Source organism: Corythoichthys intestinalis, chromosome 9, assembly GCF_030265065.1.
Source record: "Corythoichthys intestinalis isolate RoL2023-P3 chromosome 9, ASM3026506v1, whole genome shotgun sequence".
Classification (NCBI taxonomy): domain Eukaryota; kingdom Metazoa; phylum Chordata; class Actinopteri; order Syngnathiformes; family Syngnathidae; genus Corythoichthys; species Corythoichthys intestinalis.
Window position 1 is genome coordinate 2,638,354 of NC_080403.1, and position 16,255 is coordinate 2,654,608.

A 16,255-nucleotide genomic window follows, 5' to 3' on the forward strand; every position below is an offset into this window, starting at 1 on the left:
CCTCTAGTGCGCTTTTTTGTCTTTGTGCCGTTTTCCCTGCTTGCATACTGAATGTCCGACATTCTCAAATTTCCACGCATATATTTTTTTAACCCTTCATTAACTGTCGACGGGATGTTGTGCTCGTCAGCGCATTTACGTCATCTATGACGTCGACTCGACTGGACAGCTCTACAAAAGAACAATTGGGTAACTTGCAAAGCAGAAGTCTGCTAGCTTAAATGCTATAAAATGTTTTTTTTTTGACAATGCTCTGAACCAATTGTTCAAACACATATTCCCACAAAAAACTGATAATTATACTTCTAAACTATATAGCAAATGTATAAACAAACATATTAGTACAAACAAAAACATACCTTATGTTGGTCTTAACACGGAGCAGCTGGATTCAGCCATGTTAGATGTGTTATGTCATATTCACTGTTGCCACCAGAGGGCAGTGTATCCACCCAAATAAATAAAACTAAGGGACCGGTTACATGATGACTCTCCGAGAAGACGAAAAATTTCATGTTTGCATCTATACGGTTCCGTCTCCATTCGACCAATTTCGCAATTCCGCATCAAACCGTTATAGTATTCATGCCAGGCCCAAGGGGGCAGTGCAGATTTACAAGGCAACAGCAAATGATGGTCTTTGACCCCAACAACCTCCTCAGCGCGGAAGACAACATACCCGCCCACTCCAAGCAATGGCATTTTTCTTTTGCTCCAAAAGAAGCAAAAATGGAAACGTTCAACACATTTAAATCAAAAATATTATAAAACAGTAAATTAAAGCCGACGTTACACCATATTTGCTGTTTTTAATGTTTAGTAGCACCGCTGCGCATGCCCAATGTGACGTGTATGAGGGAGCTTTTGTTATGCATGCGGAGCAAGCCCCTCCTCAACCCCCGCAATTGAATCCTTCCTCTTTGGAGGCAGGATTCCAAGGTTTGCGTCTTTGCCATCCGTCTTCGCCGGTACCATATGAATGGGAGGCCACTCCGCAACAGTCATTGCGTCTTGGTGTTGCAGAGTCGCCATGTAAACTCCCGCTAAATTCAACACTTCACTTCAAAACAAACCATTACAACGTGACTCTAATTAACCCTTTACGCATATCATCTTTGAAGCCTCCTCATGCTGTAATTACGTTACCCACGTGCCGCTGGTTGGTCTCATTTGAAAGTGCGGAAGTTATGGTCGACGCCCATTTTTACTTGAAGTCAATCGACCAAGTAAAACGGGAAATAATGTCATTTGATTTTTATAGTTTTATTGCACTCATAAATAAGCATTAAACATTGCATTGACCATGTCTTTATGTCCATATTTCCATCATTTTTTTGTCCTTTTTCAAAACAGAAAGCACCTCGAAAGACTACATATACCAGGAGCCCTTGTGAGGTCAAGAATGATGGACGTAATGTGAACATTTTTAATAAATTGCCGAGTGAGGCGGCAACACTGGTAGCACAAGACTGAATTAATCCTTTAAGTCACTGGTCATTGTATATTTGAAGCTGTTGCAGCATTTTTTTTCTTAAATTGCCTTTCAGAATCTGTGCTAAAAAAAAAAAAGTATATTTCCTCTGAATATTGGCAATCGGCTGAAATTTTTTTTTAGTTTTCGGGATCAGCATTTGAAAATTCCATATCGGTTGACAGTATAATGTATATTTGCATAAATTATTATGATTGTGGTATCTGTTAAATGAAATTATTTAAGCAGATTGAGCACTAGTAAAGGTTTTTTTGTTTTTATTTTATTATTATTTTTTTGCCCCAAAAATGTCAGTGTATAGACTGTTACTTTGTACTTGAAACATTGGCAGTACAGTTAATGAAGGGTTTTATGGTGACGAGAGTTTGACCCTGGATTGTGCCCTTTTTCCACGTAACCAAATCTTCCCTGATACTGATCCTGCAGATCAGGGCTTGCAGAATTGTCTGCGTATCTCTATCCACCTCCTGGCCTTGAACAAACTTTCTACACGTAATCATGAAAGGGCTTCTCAAAAACATGTTTATGATTAAAGTAACTACAATGTCCATTAAATAGTCAGCAATTCGGTGACTGGATCTCCAGAGTTGATCACCTTTCCTTGCGCAAGCAATTTAAATGCAGTATCATTGAGATGACATTGTATTTCCAACTGCCCTGTGACACAGTGAAACTGTTCCAGCATGAAAAGGTGTTCAGTTTAACCATTCTGCAGGTCAAAGAAGATATTTGAATATATAAATAAATACATAAATAAACAGATGATGTTGTCGAGTCCCTCTACAGTATTCCCTTTGAATGCGCAGGGGATATTTTGGAAGACTCCTCGCTTCGATACTTTTGGCTCCTGATACTGATTCCACTACTACTTTGGCTAGTATCAGCGGATACCGATACTGTACCAATCCCGCATTTTTTGAAAATATAGACAAAATATATTTTACAAACGTTATCACCGAATTGACCTTTTGCAAACTCCGCCTCCTAACGGCAAGTGACCAATTATACATCCTAGAGACTTGGGCGATATTGGAAAAAACTGACATCGTGATTTTTTGGGGGGCGTCGCGGGTGGGTTTGCGATATCAAAACTAGAATAATTTTCACTAGACTCGAATAGCTCTGTTTGGGAAGACTTTGGTTGACTCACTATGACCAGATTGTATTCATTATAGACGTCCCGATCCGATCACATAATCGGAAATCGAGCACATCGTGCCATTTTTCAGCGGATCGGAATCGGGTGGATCGGGTGTTTAATGAAAAAAAATAAATAAATAAATAAATTCTGTTTCATGCTCGTTCACCCTCTCACGCTCCCTCCTGAAAAGCAGTGTGACCAAACAGTTTTTCTTGGTCACCCCGAATCCTAACCGTTTTTTTTTTTTTTTTTTTTCAGCGAAAACGTGCCAAATATTGCCAACAATCGTCCCGCTTTGTCAGTGTTGTTGTCAGTAAACCAGCGAGCACTGTTAACATCGTATTAGGCGGCATACGAGGTTGCTCAGTACAAAATAAGCCCAAAACATAGCAAAGGAGTTGATACTGCCTGCAGCAAAAATAAAAACTGTCCCTCTGTTCAGTAACAATGCCGTTTTTGTTTTATGAATTTTTGTTTTTTCATTCAAATTGTTTTGCATATTGAATTCATGAGTTAATTAGAGGAGTTCCAAAAAATCGATTATTACATGCATCGCGATTCGACACGTGACGATTCGATTACGATGCATAAAGGTTCAAAAACGATGATTTTCACTGATAACTTTATGACAGCCACTCGTTGCAGAACGAAATTCAAGACACATCTGCCGCCCGGACACCGTTAACGGACGCACGCACAACGTTATGATGGATGCTCCCAGTTACTGGATGAGAGATTTACTCCTTTTTATAAGACTGGAAAATAAATTTCTGTATGAGACAGGCAAGGTGCAAAAGTTATTTTTTAGACTGAGAGGGGAAGAGAGATAGTTCGTTGCTCCTTGTCTTTCCTACTGTCCTGCAGTAGTTTTAAGGCATTTCAATTGACAAATGTCTTGAGTGCGTTGCTATGACCTCTCTGCGTTTATAAGAGGTGAGTACATGAACCGTCTTGTACTGTTAAGCCTTTATTGTTGTTGTTTTTGAGATGTTAATAGTTAGCGCTGAGCGCTAAGCTAATCAGCTAATTCGCTAACATGTATTTCAATTTTCAAGGATATTTAAAATAAATAATGGACATAAATTTGTTTGGCTACTTTATTAATCAGTACTGCATGATAAATTGATAATCGCGATCATTGTTCAAAAATCGGATCGTACCACCCTAAATCGAAATCGAATCGAATCTTGGGGTGCCTAAGATTGCACACCCCTAGAGTTAATGTTGCTAATCAATTTGAATTTATTATTATTTATTGATTTTATTACATGTTATTTTTCAGTATCAAATGGTCAAAAAATGTACGTTGAGTGTATTTTTACAGTTTGGATGAGAGTTTTTTTTTTTTTTTTAAATTCAGGCAAAATGATGTGCTTTGTCTTTTCTGTTACAAACTAAACGATATTAATAAAGTTATAATGTACTTTATTGTAAGCTGATTACTATTACTTTTCAATATTAACAAGGACACTATGCTATGCAGACCTTTACTTACAGTATAATAATAATTTCATAGACAAATGATATTATACTTACAATGGCCGCAGAGAGTTGGGGGTGGAGTACAGAAAAGAATTGAGAAGCACAGCAGTAGACAGTGTAAAATAGTGAAAAAAATATGTATATAGTATGTATTATTTAACACAAAACAGGTTTGAAGGATCTCTCTTTGTGAGGTTAGGTATTGAACCCGTCACCTTATCAAAGCATTATACACTACTGTTTAAAAGTTTGGGGTCATGAGTGACCCCAAACCTTTGAATGGTAGTGTATATACACATAGACATACTTGCACATGCATATATACAATCAATGTTTCTCGAACACACACATCTACAGTGAAGAAAATAAGTATTTGAACACCCTGCTATTTTGCAAGTTCTCCCACTTAGAAATCATTGAGAGAGTCTGAAATTTTCATCTTATATGCATGTCTCACTGTGAAAGAGAGAATCTTAAAAATAAATAAATAAATCCAGAAATCACAATGTATGATTTTTTTTTGAACGATTTATATGTGTGATACAGCTGCAAATAAGTATTTCAACACCTGAGAAAACAAATGCTAATATTTGGTACAGTAGCTTTTGTTTTCAATTGCAGAGGTCAAACGTTTCCTTTAGTTTTTGATTAGCTTTGCACACACTGCAGGAGGGATCTTGGCCTATCCATCAGTCAGGTTTCTGGGCTGTCGCTGAGACAGAGAAACAGAGTTTGAGCTCCCTCCAAAGGTTTCCTATTGGGTTTAGGTCGGGAGACAGGCTAAGCCATGCTAGAACCTTGATATGCTTCTTTCGGAGCCACTGCTTGGTTTTTCTGGCTGTGTGCTTCTGGTCATTGTCATGTTGGAAGACCCATCTTCAAGGCTCTGACTGAGGGAAGTAGGTCGTTCCCCATTAACTCACAATACAGGGCTCCAGTCATCCTCTCTTTTATACAGTGCACAGAAAAACACCCCGAAAGCATGATGCTACCACCCCCATGCTTCACAGTAGGGATGATGTTCTTGGGATAGTACTCATTCTTCTTCCTTCAAACACGGTTGTGGAATTATGATCAAAAAGTTCCTCTGCATCATCCAAATGGTCATAGGCAAACTTAAGACGGGCCTTGACATGTGCTGGTTTAAGCAGAGGAACCTTCCGTGCCATGAATGCTTTCAAACCCTGACGTCTTTGTGTATTACTAACAGTAACCTTGGAAACGGTGGTCCCAGCTCTTTTCAGGTCATTGACCAATTCCTGTCGTGTAGTTATGGGCTGATTCCTCACTTTTCTTAGGATCATTGAGACCCCACGAGGTGATAACTTACATGAGGCTCCACTCCGATTGAGATTGACCGTCCTGTTTAGCTTTTTCCATTTTCTAATGATTGCTCCAACAGTGGACCTTATTTCACCGAGCTGTTTGGCAATTGCTCCATAGCCCTTTCCATCCTTGTGGAGGTGGAAAATTTTGTCTCTGGTGCGTTTGGACAGCTCTTTTGTCTTGGCCATGTTACAAGTTTAAATCTTAATGACTGTATGGGGTGAACAGGTGTCTTTATGCAACTATCGACCTCAAACAAGTGCATCTGATTCAGGATAATACATGGAGTGGGGGTGGACCTTTTAATACGTGGACTAACATGTCTTTCAGGGTCAGAATTGTAGCTGATAGACAGGTGTTCAAATACTTATTTATAGCTGTACCACACAAATAAATTGTTTAAAAATCATGCAATGCGATTTCTAGCTTTTTCTTTTTAAATTATCCCTCTCACAGTGGAAATGCACCCAAGATAAAAATTTTAGACTCCTGTTTTCTAAGTGGGAGAACTTCCAAAAGCAGGGTGTTCAAATACTTATTTTCATGAAGGACATAAAACTATAAAACTCAAATGACATTATCTCCCATTTAATTTGGTTGATTGACTTCAAATAAAAACGGGCTTGGACCTCAACTTCCGCAATTTCAAATGAAACCAACTAGTGGTGATGTGGCTGACGTAATTACAGCCTGGCGAGGTTATGATACGCGTAAACTTGTTGCTGCTGACACGTCCGATGTTGAAGGATTAATGTAACAAGTCGGGTTCTAATGTGGCGGTTGTGTATTATGTGGTGTTCCTGAACGCATCGTATGACTGTTAAGAGAGAGAGTTGCGGTAGAGTGGGAAGTTTTTACTTTCACTTTTCATGTTCTGCTGTTGTTGACGGGTTAGGGGGACTGGTGAGTCGCGTTGTGTAGCCAGTTCACTCACACGCACACAACGCTCATACTGTATTTTTCTATCATTTCCTTCTTAATTTCAATGGTAAGCGTCATACGTTTTTCACCACCTGCACTAACCTTCTTGGGACACGTTGATTTGTCTCACCTCTGTCTTGCGGCGAAAATAATGAAATTGTAACGCTGCCATAAATCGTCGTATTTCGAACATGTCGTCGTATGTTGAGACAAATGATGAGTCAAATTTTTCGTAGGATGTGCAAAGGTTTTTATGTCGATGCGATTTTTATGTCGAGCTACCACTGTATCAGTATTGTGGTATTAGTCCTTGCTCAAATGAAAACCCGACTGACTAACCAGCAACAGCTACTGAAAAATCTTGGCAAAAATCCAGAAAAAAGAAATTCTGGCTAGAACTGGGACACAATTGTTATCAGCTTGTGCCCGTGGTTTCAGCACTTATCTTCAAACATATTTCATGTACAGTGGTATGAAAAAATATCTGAACCTTTTGGAATTTCTCACATTTTTGCGTAAAATTAACATTAGATATGATCTCATCTTTGTCATAATCGCAGAGATGTAAAAACAGTGTCTGTTTTAGCCAAAACCACCTAAACATTTATAGGTTCTCATATTTTAATGAGGATAGCATTCAAACAATGACAAAAGGGGGAAAATAAGTAAGTGAACCCTGTGCCTAAGGAGACTTAAAGAGCAATTGAAACCAATTTTTACCAAACAATTTAGGTCAGGTGTGTGCCCAATCACTGATGAGTGGTTTAAAGCTGCCCTGCCCACTATAAAACACACACCTGGTAAGAACTGTCTTGATGAGAAGCATTGTCTGATGTGCATCATGGCTCGGTCAAAACAGTTGTCTGAAGACCTGCGATCAAGGATTGTTGATTTGTATAAAGCTGGGAAAGGATACAAAACCATCTCTAAATTTCTGGATGTTTATCAATCGGCAGTCAGAGAAGTTGTCTACAAATGGAGAAAGTTTGGCATTGTTGCTTCTCTCCCAAGGAGTTGCCGTCCACCAAAAATGATGCCAAGAGTTCAGCGCAGAATACGCAGAGAGGTAAAAAAGAACCCTAGAGTGTCCTCTAAAGACTTACAGAAATCACTGGCACAGTCCAATATCTCTGTGCACACATCAACTCTTTGTAAAACTATGGCCAAGAATGGTGTTCATGTGAGGACTTCACATTTTTATATCTAAAAAAAACATTGTTGCTTGTTTAATGTTCGCAAAAAGGCACTTGGACACTGCACAGAAGTTGTGGCAAAATATTTTGTGGGCTGATGAAAATGAACGTGATGGAGTCTGATAACGGCTCTAACCTTGTCAAAATGGCTTAACTTAATGAGTGGATTGGGCACGGACTGCACATAGCAATTAGTATGTCGCGTTAGTTTGTATCTGTGTGTGTGTATGATATCTTTGATATCTTTTATGAGGGTAAAGCATTCGGCATAAATTGTAATGCAACAGTGAAGCCTACCGTTTATATGACTGTTTAATTGCCACAGTTATTTGTCTGTATGTGCTTGCTTCATTCTGTGTCATTACTGCAATGATAAAATCTTAAATATTTCATTGGCAAAAGAGCAATATTGCTTTAATGTGTGTGTGTGTCTGTGTGGGGGGTGCATATGTGGGTGCATGTATTAAAAAATGCTCTGGGGAAAAAAACCTGAAACCGTGAAGTAAACACTTGTGTTGAGTAATTATGTCACAGCAGCCATTAACAATAAGTTGTCTGTTTGAAGTGTTTTGTTCAAACAGTAAGTCATTTGTGTTACAATAACGTGTTTTCACAGTCGTCGTATTGATTTTTATAATGTTGTACATTGTTCAAGTCGTACAAGCTGTTATAAATAAAATGTTCATACTTGAATTCTTATGGTTTACAATTTTTTTTATATACTTAATGTTTAGACTGCATGTACAATTGTTTAAATATGTTAAATTGAAATCTGGAAAATGACGAGAAACATTTAATTAGTATTTCACGCATTGATTCAGATTTTCAAAATATATAACAGTCCGCTTGGGCAAATTTATCGTCATTCATCATTATCGAGGTAAATCTGCTCAATTTACCGTGATACGTTCTTTAGGCCATATCGCCCACCCATAATTCAGATACTTTTTCATACCACTGTATTTATAAGCAAATCATTAAAATGACCAGAAAGTCCCTTTATCTTGTCAATGAGTGAATTACCTAATAAAATAATACACAATTGAAATGTTTATTTTATTTTATTTTATTTTTTTTATTTGCACTACGTCTTCTTTCACACTCCTCCTCTTTGAACTGCTTTTGGTACAAATGAATTTAGCACTACAAAGTTTTCTCTTGTTCAGTCTGTTTTACTGAAAGCATACTTCATTGCTGACGCTGCATAAGGAGGTGTGTAAATGTGTGTGTGTGAGGAGGGAGGGGCATTTCCTCTAATGCTTATACCCGCAACATTTATTCGTGTTTCTCCTTTCACCTCTTTCTTTCTTCATTGTTTCACATCCTTGTCTTGTTTCCATCTTGTTCATGTCAGGTGCTCACATGCTCGTCACACTCGGGCACGCAATTTCAGTCTCTGAGCATCATTCGCCGCATCTGCTAGAGTTTTGTCATTCATCGTGTCATTCCACCTCCCAATCTTCTCTTCAGCTCCCCACTCAGTGTTCGGGAATTCTCAGCTGGTGGTCCTCCATTGCTGGCTACTGTATTTTGCATTTATTCCTGGCTTCCACTCACTGCGTCAAGAATCTGCAGCAGACTGAGGTTGGTGTTTTTTTTTTTATAAAGCTTCATTTCTCTCAGGCTGCATGCAGCCGGTTTCTCTCTCTCACTCACTCTTTTTCTATCTCAGTCACTCACTCTGTCTACTCATTCTGTCTTCCTCTTTCGTTCCTCTCTTGCTTTCGTCTATCAATGAGCTTCAGGATGCTCCCGCTTGCCCATGCTAATCTGTGCACAGCTGCATTTAATGCTGGTACACATTGCAAATCTTAGTTGCTCTAGCGCTATTGCTGTGAATGTGTTGATGTCTGTAGGTCTCCTGCATTGAAAGCTGTCTTTGCATACTTATTTTTTTGTATGTTCTTAGCTCTGTTTCCATTTTTATTGTTATCTGAATATTTTTATCTGTCATGCTCTACTGTTTGAATCTGTTCCAGAGAGGCTTGTGGTTTTGATTAAATCTTCAAAACAAACAAACTTAAATTCTATATGTTCAAACATCTGCATTCAGACAGGAAGGTGTGAGCACTGTTCACCTCAGCTGCCCTGCCAATACTGCTGCTGCTGTTGCTGCTGCTGCAGTTTTAGCTGTTGCAGTTGCCAGCAACACCCAGAGGAGAATCCCAAACTACTCTGTGAGAGTGAGACATTTTTGCTGTTGGTGTGTTTGTATGGGAAATATCACTGCGGCTGATTGTTGCACGCACGCATTTACGCACATAAACACAAGCTCAAACACACAGATGTCCGTCACTGTGTATGCGTTTTAAAGGAATCTGACCTTTTAGCCAGATTGCGGGAATCAAGCCAGCCGAACCGCCGGACCCGCGCTGGCGCAGATCCAACGACCCGGGCCGGCGAGACCCCGACACCGCGGCCAAAAAGCCAAACCCCGGGCGGTCACCCTAAGTCTTAACACTTTGTACTAACTCCATTTTGAGAGCTGGAAAAAGGCTATGAAACACAAGTTGACAATTTATTCAGGTCGTCAATGATTAAACGGCAAGGCGAAACAGAAACAAACTTGGGCGAGGAGGCAGACTCGTTTCAAGGTTGTCATATCACAAGTCAACAAAAGGTTCCAGAGAAAAATGACAACGATTAGTATTAGCTAAACATTCAGTCTTTTCGAACGCTCTTGCAGGGCGGGCTGCGGGCACAAGAAGGGTGTGCTTGGTCATTGCATAGGATTATTGTCTGTTTGTGGATTGGACAGGAGGATTGGGGAGTTACTGTTCTCAAAGCAACGAGGGTTGTGGATTTTGCCACCTGAGTGGCAAAGGGGCTTTTGTCGTCTTATCAGTTGCAGGCGTTCTCCAGTGTTCCTTGTGTTGGGCGATGACGTCCCGCCATTTGTTCTGGACTCTCTGGGAGAACTGATTGCGAGACTTGGTGGTGCAGACGTGGGCTTGTAGATGTCTTGCCTCGTCAGCGTCAATTTTGCTCAGCCAGTTGCTTGACGCACACGTTGGGCTTCCGTGATAAGAAGGCGTCATGTATCTCTTATCCCCTATGTCAAATACTCTATATTCTGCTTGTTTTCCTTAAACTATGATATGGTGTTAAATAGGGGTGTAACAGTACACAAAAATCTCGGTTCGGTACGTACCTCGGTTTTGAGGTCACGGTTTGGTCTTTTTCGGTACAGTAAGAAAACAAAATGCAAAATATAAATGTGCTAGTTGTTTATTACACACTTTTGTGCTTTCAACAATAGGAACAGTAGCCTATACAAAGCTAGAATTCTGCTCACAAAGTAGCGGGTATTTAAAGATAATAATCCAACAACAATTTGCCTTTCAGACCCACAACCTCTGGGTTGGCGGACAACTACTCTACCACTGAGCCACGCCATCATATATATCATATAGCAGATCACCTCATAAAAGTGCTATTTATTTTATATTGGGTACGTTAGAGTAATACAAATTGTCAAACAGTAAATACGAGAAGATGCTATTCCCTTATTGATTATATTAAGTGTGTTAGAGTAATAAAAACAGTTAGACGTTAGCCTACAAGAAAAGGTACTATTCCCTTCAATTTTCACTCATGGACAGTATGCCAGCCACCCAGCCTGCACCGGATGGGCTATGGTCTAAGCCAGGGGTGGGCAAACTATTCCACAAAAGGCCGCAGTGGGTGCGGGTTTCGGACATACGACGAAGCATTAGTATAAATCATTCAATGGAAAATTGACGTAGATGAGGCAAAATATTAACGATTTCCTTATTTGCAAAATCGATTCTAAAACGCAAGATGCCTTCAAAACTGTTGATTTTAGCGGAGAGGGCAACGCCCTTACATAAATACGTAGCTGCTTATTCAGTTACATTAGCCCTACGTAATAATACGACTTTTATTGTCTTTCAGTCTCTACGAGAAAAAAACTATAGCTATTACTACAAAAATGAATGACTGAAGGTACAAGAATAAAAATTGTCATATTGTTTATGTTTAGGGCTAATGAAGCTAAATACAGTAGGCAGCTATGCATTGGCGCCTCTGTTAAAATCAACAGTATTGAAATCATAATGTGTTTAAGAATCGGTTTAACAAATAATGAAATCCTTAATATTTTTCCTCATCTACATCAAATTATAATCAATAGAAGGATTTATACAAATGCTTCGTTGTAGCTGTCAGCCATGGTACATGTATGTAAAATGCATACATTAACACTACACAATAACATTTCTTTATCTGGTCCTTCTGTTAACAGGCCGTTGTCCTTTGGCAACATAAATGTTTGCTAAATACTTTAAAATACTCATCTGAAATTACAACCAGTGACATCAGCAATGGACAAATGCTATGCTAGGACGCAACGATTGGGGTCAAACTCATGCATAAAGAACTTAATGATGTTACGTCAATATCAATATTAAGGTCGTTTTCAGAGGCTTAAACCAGAATTACATTCAATAACTTCAAATACCTTTCTGTGGATTTTTCTCCTGATTTCCAACTCTGTGCCAATGTAGTAAGGCACAAACTTGCAACAGGAGACAGTTGTGATTTTCAAAATAAAGCGTGTAAGGGGACGATTTGTATTTGACGTGCGATTTCAGACGACTTCTGGCAAATAGTGCGCAAATAATGAGCTATATACAGTGGTACCTCTACATATGAAGTTAATTTGTTCCAGGACCTTGTTTGTAAGTCGAAATGGTTGCATGTCGAGCAGGATTTTCCCATAAGAATACATTATAATTCCATTAATTCGTTCCACCTCTCGAAAACCTACACTAAATTCTGAATAAATATTGATGTTAATTTTGCAAATATCAATTACAAAGAGCAAAACAAATATATTGTGAATAAAAATCGGAATAATAATATAATAATAGCAGTAATAATAATAATTAGGGCCGTCAAAATTATGGCGTTAACGGGCGGTAATGATATTTTTAAATTAATCACGTTAAAATATTTGACGCAATTAACGCACATGCCCCGCTCAGAATAAAATGACAGCAGTGTAATGTCCGCTTGTTACTTGCAACCTGTTTTTTGTTGTTTGGCGCCCTCTGCTGGCGCTTGGGTCCAAATGATTTTATGGGTTTGGGGAGTGAGCATGTTGTAATGACATCAACAATGGCGAGCTACTAGTTTATTTTTTTATTGAAAATTTTACAAATTTTAATAAAACGAAAACATTAAGAGGGGTTTTAATAAAACATTTCTATAACTTGTACTAACATTTATCTTTTAAGAACTGCAAGTTTTTCTATCCATGGATCGCTTTAAGAGAATGTTAATAATGTTAATGCCATCTTGTTGATTTATTTTTATAATAAACAAATACAGTACTTATGTACCGTATGTTGAATGTATATATCCGTCTTGTGTCTTTTCATTTTAACAATAATTTACAGAAAAATATGGCATATTTTATAGATGGTTTGAATTGCGATTAATTACGATTAATTAATTTCTAAGCTGTAATTAACTCGATTAAAAATTTTAATCGTTTGACAGCCCTAATAATAATACTTGTAATAATGTAACAAACTGGTTCTAATGTGGCGAATGTGTTTGCGTGGTGTACCTGAACGCATCGCGTGGCTGACTTGATATAGTGAGCCTATATAGTTTCACTGTGTTTACTTGCTACGGGGGACACTAGGCACAAGTTGATGGAATAATTGATTAGAAACCTGACAAAGGTGGCGATTTCTTTAGCGATGTTGCCACAATAATAATTGCCACCTTAACTTATAAAGACTGGCGAACGGAGGAGGACCGCCATAGACCGTCTACGGCTGTATTGTTGAACAAGCCATATCACGTTCATATTTTTCTATCATATCTATCTTCATGTCAATGGTAACGGTAAGCATAACCTTTTTTTTTTTTTTTTTACTAGCTGCACTAGCATGTTGGAACTGATGTTGATTTCTCTCACAAGAAAATCTGCCATGTCTTGCGGAAAAAAACAAAGCAACTGCAGTGCTGTAATAGATCGTCGTATTTAGAGCATGTCGTCGGATGTAGAAACAAATGGCGAGTCAAATTTTATGTGGGATTTTGAAAAAATCGTGTGTCGAAGCGAATGTATGTCGAGGTACCACTGTATATTCATTTAGACGTATTGTTGAATTATACAAATGATGAATTATAATGTATTTTTAAATCCTAAAAAAAATCCCATTTGCAAGGCGTAGTGGCTTTTATTTTGGTGTGGCGGTGCACCACAATCTTTTATGTGTAAGGGAATCTCTAGTTCTGTTTGCTGCAGTAAACTGTTAAAAGCTTCTCTGTTTTAAAGAAGAGAATGGTAACTGCATACGTAATAGTGTTAGGTGCTGGTAGTTTAGGTCAAGTATTAAAGTAGTTAGGTAGTAGGTCAGTTTGAGGTTTTTATTAGGTAGTAGGTCAGTTTGAGGTTTTTGTTAGGCTATGGAGGAGTTTGCCTGTGTGTTAGAGAGCCAGTAAGTGAGCAAGCGGTTGTGCGAAGTGGATATCATATCGGTCTGTAGGTACCGCAGCTTACGATTGGGTTCACATTAGGGCAGAACGATATTGGAAAAAACTGACATCGTGACTTTTTGGGGGTTTGCGATATTTATTGGGAGATTAAAGCTAGAAGAATGTTCACCAGATAACTTGAATAGCTGTTTGGTTGACTTACCATGACCACACTGCATTCATATAATACTGTTTAGTCCAGGATAATGGGATTCATCTGTGAATGATAATATTTCTGTATATAAAAGGGACCCAGAAGGTCATGTCAAAGCACACTTTGCAAAGCACTGATTTTTTGAAGCAAGACAAGATATATACGGTATATATTTTTTTGGAACACTCAATCGCATGCCCTGTAATGGGACTGTCGTGTATGTCAGGGGTGGGCAATTATATTTTTCCATGAGCCCACATGAGAAACTGAAAATATTGTGAAGGGTCGGCCTAAAGGCTTAACTCAATTCTGCATAATATAAATTGTATTTCTTTATTAAACAAAAACCAAAAAAACGGTCAATAACATTGTTTTGACGAGGTTGTATGAGTAGACTGTTATAATTAAGCAATAAAAAGTCAGGTTGCCTTACAAAAAATATTTTTATTCAGTCAAATTTCCCAAACCAATGTCAAACAAAATATGAACTTTTCTTTTGACTATTCATGATTTATATTCTTGAACATTTTCACATTCACTCCAAAATATATTCAGAGTTTCAAATACTGTTGACAAATTTTTTTTAGCAATCTAGGGACTTCAAAATATTATCTTTGTGCTCCGAACTTTAAGCAAGAAACATAATATTAAAAGTTATTGAAGTGTCATTGAACTTCACTGAACTCTGATTTTAAGAAAAACTCTTCAAAACAAAGTGTCCCAGTTCACCGCTAGTTTTTGTAAGATACAATGCAAAAATACTGACTCCTGATCTGCATCAATTTCAGTCACTTTGTCTTGCACACGTTTCAAAAGTCCGACATTTTTTACCTGTAAGATTCGGACAACCCACCCTTGTGACACCTGCTAGTTTGTTCCACTTCAACCTCAGGGTGTCTAAACATCCATTTACCTCCGTAAACAAATCGCTTCCTGTTGTCGTCCCCTTCATCGGCCACATTGCAGCAAGCTACTTTATAATCTTGAAGTCCGTTATCCCACGGTCATATATGAGAAGCTGGGCTGTGTAGCGGACATCACAGCTCTCGTCCAAATCCAAGGAGAAGTCAAAACTTGGCACTTCACGTTACAGCCGAAGCTTAAAATTTCCCGCAATTTGCTTGATCCTTCTTGTCAGCGTTCCCCTGAACAGTGGGACTTGTTCAAATACTTCTGTTTTATCCGGGAATATTAGTGCCACAGAGTCCACCAAACACTCTTTGACAAATTCCCCCTCCGAAAATGGCCTACTGTTTTTAGCAATTTTGTGGGAGATCATAAAACTGGTCTTAGTTGCATGCAGCATCCCTGGATGCGTCAAGCTTGGTAAAAAAGCCTTGCTGCGTTTATAGATTAGCTACCAACACCTCTGATGTCCGTTCCCTTTCAGCATCACTCAAGTCTTTGTATTTCTCCACATGCTTCCGTAATACCAGTAGCCACGTTTACATGCTGACTTTTATTCATACCGATTCAAATAATTCCGAATGGAAATTTCAGATTAGCTGTTTACATATCACTTCATCTATTCCGATCCAGCGTTTACATGTGACTGCCTTTATTCCGAAAGGACGTTTGACAACTGCCGTCTGACATGCGCAGATTAATCAAAACAAAGCGTCACGTTGCAAAACATGGAGATCGATCGTCGGAGTGCTGCTGTTTTAACTTTAACCCACTTGTTGTGTTTGTGGGGTCGTATCCGCGTCTGATGTTTTGCTCTTTTGCCTTGTAGTAGCCGGTTTTCCACCGGTTTCTAATCTGGTCAACGCTCCGGTCTATTCCGGCTTCGTGTAACCTCTCGTGAACTTTTTTAAATAGTTCACTGTTCCTCGTTTTACGCCCGTCTAAGCGAGCAATTATATTCAATTCTTTTAAAGTTTGAATTAAATACAATCTTTCTGCCGGACTCCAATTAGGTGCGCTGTGCTTGGAAGCCATGTTGCAAGTGACGTTACTTACGTCACCAAGTGACGTCACCACGTCACTTGGTGACGAAAGAACGCAACCAGACACCATTCCGCTTCCCTGTT

The 16,255-nt window shown here is 38.7% G+C and overlaps 1 protein-coding gene across 5 annotated transcripts in view; it reads left to right on the forward strand.

The window, feature by feature from the left end:
* The window catches only part of kcnab2a (potassium voltage-gated channel subfamily A regulatory beta subunit 2a), a 289,080-nt gene that overhangs the window by 10,577 nt on the left and 262,248 nt on the right, over nt 1-16,255 (forward strand). For 2 of the 5 annotated variants that reach the window (XM_057846281.1, XM_057846286.1), the window contains exon 2: nt 8,910-9,139. The exons of 1 other annotated variant lie outside the window; for it this stretch is intronic. The gene's annotated coding sequence lies outside the window, so the exon portion shown is untranslated. Of the gene's footprint in view, nt 1-3,318; nt 3,567-8,909; nt 9,140-16,255 lie in introns of those variants that run through there. 2 more of the 5 variants (XM_057846283.1, XM_057846284.1) reach the window with 2 other exon arrangements.